The 12629-nt window shown below is 50.5% G+C and overlaps 1 protein-coding gene across 1 annotated transcript in view; it reads right to left on the reverse strand.

The window, feature by feature from the left end:
- Positions 1–431, reverse strand: part of LOC121294307 (mitochondrial glutamate carrier 1-like) — a 23359-nt gene extending 22928 nt beyond the window's left edge. The window contains exon 1 of the mRNA XM_041217894.1: positions 199–431. The gene's annotated coding sequence lies outside the window, so the exon portion shown is untranslated. The remainder of the gene's footprint in view (positions 1–198) is intronic.
- Positions 432–12629: the final 12198 nt, after the last annotated feature.

The following is a 12629-nucleotide window of genomic DNA, read 5'->3' on the forward strand; positions in this document are numbered from 1 at the left end:
TCCTCCACTGTCAATGATTTATTATTCATTTCTTCCCATTCAAAACAAATTAATATATATATATATATATAATATATAGCTATATATCATATATATATATAGAGAGATCATAATAGAGAGAGAGAGAGAGAGAGAGAGAGAGAGAGAGAGAGAGAGAGAGAGAGAGAGAGAGAGACAGAGAGACAGAGTCTACCTTACCTGTTTTGTGCAGTAATCTCGGATGCAGCCTTTCTTCTGTGTGGTGTGTGTGTGTGTGTGTGTGTGTGTGAATGGTTAGATTTTGCTGTAATGCTCCGGCTTTATGACACAAGGAGGACACAGGCTGGCTCGCTCTGTGTAACCACGATTTAGGTCCCTGTGTTTGTATGCGAGCTGCAAAGCAGCAGCAACCCGCTTTCCAAGATCAATGAGAAGGTCGAGAGGAATCGCGACCACTAGCGGCAGCAGAGTGGAATTATTGTATAAAGTAAGCGGTGGAGCCGCTCTCGTCTCATTCGCTCTCCATCTCATAGTAATCACGTTGCGTGGGCAAAACGATTTTATAAGAGAGCCAGGGTCAACTGGACGTAGTTATTGCTGCAGGTCTGCTAACTGACTGGGTTGGTTGAACACCAGATGATTTCCTGCAAAATAAGGAATGGGATGGAATGCAATGGAATGGAATGGGATGGGATGGAATGGGATGGATAGTTTCCCAACCAAGATAATATTGGATTTTTGTTTGGTTTTGTTTGTTATAGCACACACTGGATTTCCGAAAGGAGTTTAAGAATGAAACGTGGAGTGCAATTAATAATCCAGCATCTAATAATACAAAATTAAAAAGGGGCTATTCAATACATGTGCACATAGGACCATCATTTATTTCATTTATTGAATCATTTCTTTATTTATGAAGATCAGTTCAAAGTATAAATACATAAATAACATCTTAAAATTCAACTAAATAAAAACAGGACATTATTAACAATTCAATTACAATTGTTAAAAACAGAACAGAACTCCCTACGGCCGCTCTAGAAACACACATTCCCTCGCGCTCCTGTGTGTGAGTCAGCAGGCTCATTTCACTGTGGCTTTTCAAGCTTCCTGCCAGCTCCAAACTCACGCCTCTATCCACAGCATCGCCCTGACAAAACACCACCACAGTCAAACTGAACAATGATCCCTGGTGCTTTCCCCATGGAGACTCTGTGCATCTGCAGCTCACCCTGGTTTGCCAAGCTTTTTAACATGCTTTACCAACACTGAGGGTAACTACAATGGTGAAGCTTTTAGCCAAATTTCAAAACGTTTGACACGTTATATTTATCTATCTATTAACACCCCTAGTATGAACTTGGATTATAATGACTGTGTGGCCAGCTGGCTGGCTGGGTTTGTACCTTTGAGCATGGTGGACCTGAGCCCCCTCATCCTGGGCAGCTCGGACCCCCACAGATCTGGCAGGAGGGCTGTACTCCTGGGGTACATGTCCAGGGACAGCCTGTTTCCAGCCAGCTTGAGCCTCCCTCTTAGCTGCTGGCTTGGGTTCTTGAATAAGGTGCACTGCTGTGTATGGAATAGTTTAATAATGAGCTCTGGCTTTACATTCTGTTTTGTTGTTGTTTATAATTAAAATGTAATACAATAATATTTAATAGTGACAGAAATAACGAACTGCACAACACGTGTAAACCGTCTCCTTGAAACAAAACAGTGAACATGAAGAAAGTGATAGTGCCATTAATAACACTTCATATTAATAATACTAGCCTACAAGACGTAGTGCACACGTGGTTTCCTTTCAAATAAACGTACAACTTCAAAGTCATTATTTCAACTCGTGACACGTGGCTTAAAACAATCTCAAATGCATTGCTGTTAAAATAAGCGGCTTTTGATCTCTGTGAAATCACCCATTGGCTACATTGGTCAGATTGTGCACAGAATCTGCGCAGGATGATCTGCGTGACCGCATCCACTGTCTGCGACTGCAGTGTCCGGCCGCTTTAATTCCACTCGCTACTCATAGCTCGCCAGCAGCTTCACTAATGCAATCAAGAACGAGTGGCCTAAATCCTAGACTGAAGAAACTGCACTCCCGTGACAGTCATACAGATGTGTTGCTTTATATTTTAGCATGACTGCCGGTTTATTTGGACGGATGTTCAGTCTGCCTTTGGGACCCCGGCTGTTTTCAGGCAGGGCCGCCAACGTTTTGCAGAGGCGGTCTTAAAGTGACAGCGCATCAGATTCCACCGAAAATACAGTCGCGTGAAATATATATACCATAAGAACAATTAAGTGCACAGATTATGGTGATATATAAGTCGACTGGACCTCATATTTCTCAACTTTTATAAAGAAACGCATCTGCACGCATAGTCTGGACAAAAACACGCCAGCTTCCCATCGATTTGAAAAGACAGCAATACCGTTTTCGGTTGACGGTATTGACTGAAATTATGTTCCGTTATCTTTACGTTTAATAAAATAACAAAGCTGTGTTTTCTAACCGGATATTTATCCTACTTTGTGGATGGAACACTGTTCTTGAAATGGCAGGACAACATATATATATATATATATATATATATATATATATATAATAATATGATACGATATAAGTATTATGTCAGTAAAAATGGTATCCATTAACGTTTTTTAGGATAATAGGCCAATATCATCCTCGGCTTGTGTGCGAAACAATAAACGTGTAGTGTATATTATACTTTAAAGATAATAATATATATATATATATATATATATATATATATATATATATATATATATAATATATATATATAGAACATGCGATAACGGATTACAGAACTGCGATAATATATACCGGTGATCGTTAGCCACAGTTTAATAGGAAAATAAAGAACCCGACCCACCTCTGGTAAACAGAACTGCGATAACAGATTACAGAACTGCGATAACGGATTACAGAACATGCGATAACGGATTACAGAACTGCGATAACGGATTACAGAACTGCGATAACGGATTACAGAACTGCGATAACGGATTACAGAACTGCGATAACGGATTACAGAACATGCGATAACGGATTACAGAACATGCGATAACGGATTACAGAACATGCGATAACGGATTACAGAACATGCGATAACGGATTACAGAACTGCGATAACAGATTACAGAACATGCGATAACGGATTACAGAACTGCGATAACAGATTACAGAACATGCGATAACGGATTATTCAATGTGCCGGCAGCAGAATTGCACGGTTTATTTGCGGTAGCTGGCTGTAATACAGCCTAGTTTGCGCCAGGTGGCGCAAAAGCATTGCTAGTTTTCAGTCATCGACATACAGAATCTGTGCAATGCGGAACTGCTGTGCAGGAGCCACTGTTTCCACCTAAAAGGGAACCGAAAATAAGTGGGACACAATATTGCCATTCACAAACACAATCGCGTTATCTCCTCAAGGCTTTGTCAGAAATAGAGAATAGAGTGTTTTTAGTTTTTTTTTAACGTAACATAATGTACTCAGATCGTTCCATGTCTCTGGTGAATTGTCCTGAGTGAGACCGTTCTCCGGTTTGGGGGCAGCGCGTGTGCGTGCGGTTTCTGAAATGTTTTGAGTACTCGATACAAACTGATTTAAAGAGAGAGAGACTCGCCTGCTGATGGACCAGCGGCACCGGCAGTGTGAAGTAACGGCGGATTAAATCATTCACACTGATGATGGCAGCCCTACGTGTCTCACTGTGACGAGCTCTGCAGCCCTACGTGTCTCACTGTGACGAGCTCTGCAGCCCTACGTGTCTCACTGTGACGAGCTCTGCAGCCCTACGTGTCTCACTGTGACGAGCTCTGCAGCCCTACGTGTCTCACTGTGACGAGCTCTGCAGCCCTACGTGTCTCACTGTGACGAGCTCTGCAGCCCTACGTGTCTCACTGTGACGAGGCTCTGCAGCCCTACGTGTCTCACTGTGACGAGCTCTGCAGCCCTACGTGTCTCACTGTGACGAGCTCTGCAGCCCTACGTGTCTCACTGTGACGGGCTCTGCAGCCCTACGTGTCTCACTGTGACGGGCTCTGCAGCCCTACGTGTCTCACTGTGACGGGCTCTGCAGCCCTACGTGTCTCACTGTGACGAGCTCTGCAGCCCTACGTGTCTCACTGTGACGAGCTCTGCAGCCCTACGTGTCTCACTGTGACGAGCTCTGCAGCCCTACGTGTCTCACTGTGACGAGCTCTGCAGCCCTACGTGTCTCACTGTGACGAGCTCTGCAGCCCTACGTGTCTCACTGTGACGGGCTCTGCCGCCCTACGTGTCTCACTGTGACGGGCTCTGCAGCCCTACGTGTCTCACTGTGACGGGCTCTGCAGCCCTACGTGTCTCACTGTGACGAGCTCTGCAGCCCTACGTGTCTCACTGTGACGAGGCTCTGCAGCCCTACGTGTCTCACTGTGGCGAGCTCTGCAGCCCTACGTGTCTCACTGTGACGAGCTCTGCAGCCCTACGTGTCTCACTGTGGCGATGCTCTGCAGCCCTACGTGTCTCACTGTGGCGAGGCTCTGCAGCCCTACGTGTCTCACTGTGACGAGCTCTGCAGCCCTACGTGTCTCACTGTGACGAGCTCTGCAGCCCTACGTGTCTCACTGTGGCGATGCTCTGCAGCCCTACGTGTCTCACTGTGGCGAGCTCTGCAGCCCTACGTGTCTCACTGTGGCGAGCTCTGCAGCCCTACGTGTCTCACTGTGACGAGCTCTGCAGCCCTACGTGTCTCACTGTGACGAGCTCTGCAGCCCTACGTGTCTCACTGTGACGAGCTCTGCAGCCCTACGTGTCTCACTGTGACGAGCTCTGCAGCCCTACGTGTCTCACTGTGGCGAGCTCTGCAGCCCTACGTGTCTCACTGTGGCGAGCTCTGCAGCCCTACGTGTCTCACTGTGGCGAGCTCTGCAGCCCTACGTGTCTCACTGTGGCGAGCTCTGCAGCCCTACGTGTCTCATTGTGGCGATGGCTCTGCAGCCCTACGTGTCTCATTGTGGCGATGGCTTGCAGCCCTACGTGTCTCATTGTGGCGAGCTCTGCAGCCCTACGTGTCTCATTGTGGCGATGGCTTGCAGCCCTACGTGTCTCATTGTGGCGATGGCTTGCAGCCCTACGTGTCTCATTGTGGCGATGGCTTGCAGCCCTACGTGTCTCATTGTGGCGAGCTCTGCAGCCCTACGTGTCTCATTGTGGCGATGGCTTGCAGCCCTACGTGTCTCATTGTGGCGAGGCTTGCAGCCCTACGTGTCTCATTGTGGCGAGGCTTGCAGCCCTACGTGTCTCATTGTGGCGATGGCTTGCAGCCCTACGTGTCTCATTGTGGCGATGGCTTGCAGCCCTACGTGTCTCATTGTGGCGAGCTCTGCAGCCCTACGTGTCTCATTGTGGCGATGGCTTGCAGCCCTACGTGTCTCATTGTGGCGAGGCTTGCAGCCCTACGTGTCTCATTGTGGCGAGGCTTGCAGCCCTACGTGTCTCACTGTGGCGAGCTCTGCAGCCCTACGTGTCTCATTGTGGCGAGCTCTGCAGCCCTACGTGTCTCATTGTGGCGATGGCTTGCAGCCCTACGTGTCTCATTGTGGCGATGGCTTGCAGCCCTACGTGTCTCATTGTGGCGAGCTCTGCAGCCCTACGTGTCTCATTGTGGCGATGGCTTGCAGCCCTACGTGTCTCATTGTGGCGATGGCTTGCAGCCCTACGTGTCTCATTGTGGCGATGGCTTGCAGCCCTACGTGTCTCATTGTGGCGAGGCTTGCAGCCCTACGTGTCTCATTGTGGCGATGGCTTGCAGCCCTACGTGTCTCATTGTGGCGAGCTCTGCAGCCCTACGTGTCTCATTGTGGCGAGCTCTGCAGCCCTACGTGTCTCATTGTGGCGATGGCTTGCAGCCCTACGTGTCTCATTGTGGCGAGCTCTGCAGCCCTACGTGTCTCATTGTGGCGAGCTCTGCAGCCCTACGTGTCTCATTGTGGCGAGGCTCTGCAGCCCTACGTGTCTCATTGTGGCGAGCTCTGCAGCCCTACGTGTCTCATTGTGGCGAGCTCTGCAGCCCTACGTGTCTCACTGTGGCGAGCTCTGCAGCCCTACGTGTCTCACTGTGGCGAGCTCTGCAGCCCTACGTGTCTCACTGTGGCGAGCTCTGCAGCCCTACGTGTCTCACTGTGACGAGCTCTGCAGCCCTACGTGTCTCACTGTGGCGAGCTCTGCAGCCCTACGTGTCTCATTGTGGCGATGGCTTGCAGCCCTACGTGTCTCATTGTGGCGATGGCTTGCAGCCCTACGTGTCTCATTGTGGTGAGGCTCTGCAGCCCTACGTGTCTCATTGTGGTGAGGCTCTGCAGCCCTACGTGTCTCATTGTGGCGATGGCTTGCAGCCCTACGTGTCTCATTGTGGCGAGCTCTGCAGCCCTACGTGTCTCATTGTGGCGAGCTCTGCAGCCCTACGTGTCTCATTGTGGCGAGCTCTGCAGCCCTACGTGTCTCATTGTGGCGAGCTCTGCAGCCCTACGTGTCTCATTGTGGCGAGCTCTGCAGCCCTACGTGTCTCATTGTGGCGATGGCTTGCAGCCCTACGTGTCAATTGTGGCGATTTGGCTTGCAGCCCTAATAAAAATAATAATAATAATAATAATAATAATAATAATAATTGTAGTAGTATTTGTTTCAAATAACTATTGCAGAGATTGACACGGCCTTAGCTGTTTTATTCAATAGTATTTTTGGGTACCTGGGCTCACTGTAATAATAATAATAATAATAATAATAATAATAACAATAATAATAATAATAATAATAACATAATAGATAATACAGTTCTAATGGATACATTCTTGCAGATCTCCAGCACATCTCACACCACCCTCAGTGTCACCTCCTGCACATCTCACACCACCCTCAGTGTCACCTCCAGCACATCTCACACCACCCTCAGTGTCACCTCCTGCACATCTCACACCACCCTCAGTGTCACCTCCAGCACATCTCACACCACCCTCAGTGTCACCTCCTGCACATCTCACACCACCCTCAGTGTCACCTCCTGCACATCTCACACCACCCTCAATGTCACCTCCTGCACATCTCACACCACCCTCAGTGTCACCTCCTATTGCACATCTCACACCACCCTCAGCTGTCACCTTCAGCAGTATCTTTGGGTACCCTCAGTGTCACCTCCAGCACATCTCACACCACCCTCAGTGTCACCTCCAGCACATCTCACACCACCCTCAGTGTCACCTCCTGCACATCTCACACCACCCTCAGTGTCACCTCCAGCATATCTCACACCACCCTCTCACCTCCAGCACATCTCACACCACCCTCAGTGTCACCTCCAGCACATCTCACACCACCCTCAGTGTCACCTCCAGCACATCTCACACCACCCTCAGTGTCACCTCCAGCACATCTCACACCACCCTCAGTGTCACCTCCAGCACATCTCACACCACCCTCAGTGTCACCTCCAGCACATCTCACACCACCCTCAGTGTCACCTCCAGCACATCTCACACCACCCTCAGTGTCACCTCCAGCACATCTCACACCACCCTCAGTGTCACCTCCAGCATATCTCACACCACCCTCAGTGTCACCTCCAGCACATCTCACACCACCCTCAGTGTCACCTCCAGCATATCTCACACCACCCTCAGTGTCACCTCCAGCACATCTCACACCACCCTCAGTGTCACCTCCAGCACATCTCACACCACCCTCAGTGTCACCTCCAGCACATCTCACACCACCCTCAGTGTCACCTCCAGCACATCTCACACCACCCCCAGTGTCACCTCCAGCACATCTCACACCACCCTCAGTGTCACCTCCAGCACATCTCACACCACCCTCAGTGTCACCTCCAGCACATCTCACACCACCCTCAGTGTCACCTCCAGCACATCTCACACCACCCTCAGTGTCACCTCCAGCATATCTCACACCACCCTCAGTGTCACCTCCAGCACATCTCACACCACCCTCAGTGTCACCTCCAGCACATCTCACACCACCCTCAGTGTCACCTCCTGCACATCTCACACCACCCTCAGTGTCACCTCCAGCACATCTCACACCACCCTCAGTGTCACCTCCAGCACATCTCACACCACCCTCAGTGTCACCTCCTTCACATCTCACACCACCCTCAGTGTCACCTCCAGCACATCTCACACCACCCTCAGTGTCACCTCCAGCACATCTCACACCACCCTCAGTGTCACCTCCAGCACATCTCACACCACCCTCAGTGTCACCTCCAGCACATCTCACACCACCCTCAGTGTCACCTCCAGCACATCTCACACCACCCTCAGTGTCACCTCCAGCACATCTCACACCACCCTCAGTGTCACCTCCAGCACATCTCACACCACCCTCAGTGTCACCTCCAGCACATCTCACACCACCCTCAGTGTCACCTCCAGCACATCTCACACCACCCTCAGTGTCACCTCCAGCACATCTCACACCACCCTCAGTGTCACCTCCAGCACATCTCACACCACCCTCAGTGTCACCTCCTTCACATCTCACACCACCCTCAGTGTCACCTCCAGCACATCTCACACCACCCTCAGTGTCACCTCCAGCACATCTCACACCACCCTCAGTGTCACCTCCTGCACATCTCACACCACCCTCAGTGTCACCTCCAGCACATCTCACACCACCCTCAGTGTCACCTCCAGCACATCTCACACCACCCTCAGTGTCACCTCCAGCACATCTCACACCACCCTCAGTGTCACCTCCAGCACATCTCACACCACCCTCAGTGTCACCTCCAGCACATCTCACACCACCCTCAGTGTCACCTCCAGCACATCTCACACCACCCTCAGTGTCACCTCCTGCACATCTCACACCACCCTCAGTGTCACCTCCTGCACATCTCACACCACCCTCAGTGTCACCTCCAGCACATCTCACACCACCCTCAGTGTCACCTCCAGCACATCTCACACCACCCTCAGTGTCACCTCCAGCACATCTCACACCACCCTCAGTGTCACCTCCAGCACATCTCACACCACCCTCAGTGTCACCTCCAGCACATCTCACACCACCCTCAGTGTCACCTCCAGCACATCTCACACCACCCTCAGTGTCACCTCCTTCACATCTCACACCACCCTCAGTGTCACCTCCAGCACATCTCACACCACCCTCAGTGTCACCTCCAGCACATCTCACACCACCCTCAGTGTCACCTCCAGCACATCTCACACCACCCTCAGTGTCACCTCCAGCACATCTCACACCACCCTCAGTGTCACCTCCAGCACATCTCACACCACCCCCAGTGTCACCTCCAGCACATCTCACACCACCCTCAGTGTCACCTCCAGCACATCTCACACCACCCTCAGTGTCACCTCCAGCACATCTCACACCACCCTCAGTGTCACCTCCAGCACATCTCACACCACCCTCAGTGTCACCTCCAGCACATCTCACACCACCCTCAGTGTCACCTCCAGCACATCTCACACCACCCTCAGTGTCACCTCCTGCACATCTCACACCACCCTCAGTGTCACCTCCAGCACATCTCACACCACCCTCAGTGTCACCTCCTGCACATCTCACACCACCCTCAGTGTCACCTCCTGCACATCTCACACCACCCTCAGTGTCACCTCCAGCACATCTCACACCACCCTCAGTGTCACCTCCTTCACATCTCACACCACCCTCAGTGTTGACCCTGTCTCTTCTATCAGTATGTCCAGCTGACAGGGTCAACTGTACATATTACCTTATAACAGTAATAGTAGTGGTAAGGGTACCCTTTGGGTAATACTACTACTGCTACTACTAATAATAATAATAATAATAATAATGAAGACAGCAGAGATAATGTGCTTTTCAAATCAATAGAATATTTAATATATATGCTCGCACAGTACTTATTAAAAATTTTTTAAACACCCATTCCCAGGAAAGGTTATGTAAAATAAACCCTGCAGTTCAAACTCCTGAGCATCTCACAGCAGCAGCAATAATGTGGCAGGACTCACTCCACAGCACCTGCTATTAATACAAGTCATGCAAAACGATACAGATCAAGAAGCGGTCTGGCTTGAGACAAGAGCAAAAGCAGACTTTGAGAAAGGCAGGCGTCATGTTAACCAAGCAACCAGACTCCTACTGCACAGCAGTGTCACCCACTCCAGGTTTTACTACCGGCTTAATTAGTCACAGCGTGTGTCTCATTAAAGTCAGCGAAACCAGGAATGGATCTAAGTGTTCTGCTTCCCTCAGTCGCGAGTGAGGGCGGCTGTCTGTCTGGAGAATGTGCAGCACCTTTGTGTTTGCTTCATTGTCAAAACAAACCACCCAAGCAGATGCAGAGGTCTGTGTTTCTTTCAGAATCCATGCCATCTCTAGAGTGTGTATTTAGTCAGTCAGTCTGTCTCTCTGTGACTCTGTCAGTGTGTGTGTGTCTGTTTGTGTGTCTGTGTGTGTGTGTCAGTGTCTCAGTGTGTGTATCAGTGTGTGTGTGTGTGTGTGTGTGTGTCTCTGTCTGTGTGTCTGTGTCTGTCAGTGTCAGTGTGTGTGTGTGTGCCTCTCTGTCAGTGTGTGTGTGTGTGCCTCTCTGTCAGTGTGTGTGTCTGTGCCTCTCTGTCAGTGTGTGTGTCTCAGTGTGTGTGTCTGTGCCTCTCTGTCAGTGTGTGTGTCTCAGTGTGTGTGTCTGTGTGTGTGTCTGTGCCTCTCTGTCAGTGTAACAGCGTCAAAACACCAGACCACGGAGAGACAGTCACACCCGTGTCTCAGTGTATGTGTCTGTGCCTCTCTGTCAGTGTATGTGTCTCAGTGTGTGTGTCTGTGCCTCTCTGTCAGTGTATGTGTCTCAGTGTGTGTGTCTGTGCCTCTCTGTCAGTGTGTGTGTCTCAGTGTGTGTGTCTGTGCCTCTCTGTCAGTGTGTGTGTCTGTGTATGTGTCTGTGCCTCTCTGTCAGTGTGTGTGTCTCAGTGTATGTGTCTGTGCCTCTCTGTCAGTGTGTGTGTGTGGGAGAGACAGTCACACACAGAGTCACAGTCACGGAGAGACAGTCATGTGTTGTGGGTACACACACAGACACGGAGAGACAAGTCCACACACAGTAGTCACATACACAAGATCAGGAGAGACTCACACAGACACGGTCACAGTGAGTCACAGTGGTGTGTCTGGTCACACGGGTCAGTGTCACACACACAGTGTGTCAGTGCCTCTCTGGTACAGTGAGTCTGTGTCAGGTGGACAGTGTGTGTGTCTGTGCCTCTCTGTCAGTGTGTGTGTGTCAGTGTATGTGTCTGTGCCTCTCTGTCAGTGTGTGTGTCTGTGTATGTGTCTGTGCCTCTCTGTCAGTGTATGTGTCTCAGTGTATGTGTCTGTGCCTCTCTGTCAGTGTGTGTGTGTCAGTGTATGTGTCTGTGCCTCTCTGTCAGTGTGTGTGTCTCAGTGTGTGTGTCTGTGCCTCTCTGTCAGTGTGTGTGTCTCAGTGTGTGTGTCTGTGCCTCTCTGTCAGTGTGTGTGTCAGTGTACGTGTCTGTGCCTCTCTGTCAGTGTGTGTCAGTGTACGTGTCTGTGCCTCTCTGTCAGTGTGTGTGTGTACGTGTCTGTGCCTCTCTGTCAGTGTGTGTGTCTGTGTGTGTGTCTGTGCCTCTCTGTCAGTGTGTGTGTGTCCGGGAGAGTCACGTGTGTCTGTCAGTGTGGGGGTCACACACAGTCACACAGTGTCAGTTGGTGTGTGTCCTGAGCACACACTGTCAGTGGGACCGGAGAGACAGTCACTGTGTCAGTGTGTGTGTGTCAGTGTGTGTGTCTGTGCCTCTCTGTCAGTGTGTGTGTCAGTGTGTGTGTCTGTGTCTCTCCTGTGTGTGTGTGTCTCAGTGTGTGTGTCTGTGCCTCTGTGTGTGTGTGTGTGTGTCAGTGTGTGTGTGTCAGTGTTTGTGTCTGTGGTGCCTCTCTGTCAGGTGTGTGTCAGGGTTCACGGAGAGACAGTGGGTGCACAAACAACTGTGTGTGTCTGTGTCTCTGTGCAGTGTGTGTGTCTGTGCCTCTCTGTCAGTGTGTGTGTCTGTGTCTCTCCTGTGTAAGAGTGTGTGTGTGTCAGTGTATGTGTCTGGCTCTCTCTGTCAGTGTTGTGTCTCACAGTGTGTGGTCACTCTCATGTCAGTCGTGTGTGTCATCGGTTGTGACAAGGGGTCACACTCCTGGGGTTACACTCGGTCGTGTCCGTGTGCCCTCTCTGGAGAGTGTGAGATGTTGAGTGTCACACACGTGTGAGTCTGTGCATCTCTGTCAGTGTGGATGTGTGGCAGTGTGTGTGTGTCTGTGGCCACACTGTCAGGACATGGATGTGTCTCAGACCAGCGTGTCACACACACTCTCTGAGAGTCGGCTAGTGTCAGAGTGACCTCCTGGGGTCGTGTAGTGTGTCCGGTGTGTGTCAGTGTGTGTGTGTGTGTGTCAGTGTGTGTGTCTCAGTGTGTGTGTCTGTGCCTCTCTGTCAGTGTGTGTGTCTCAGTGTGTGTGTCTGTGCCTCTCTGTCAGTGTGTGTGTCTGTGTGTCTCCGTCAACTGAGTCACACAATCACCGACACGGAGAGACAGTCACCAA

The sequence above is a fragment of the Polyodon spathula genome, chromosome 19 (genome assembly GCF_017654505.1).
Source record: "Polyodon spathula isolate WHYD16114869_AA chromosome 19, ASM1765450v1, whole genome shotgun sequence".
Lineage (NCBI taxonomy): Eukaryota > Metazoa > Chordata > Actinopteri > Acipenseriformes > Polyodontidae > Polyodon > Polyodon spathula.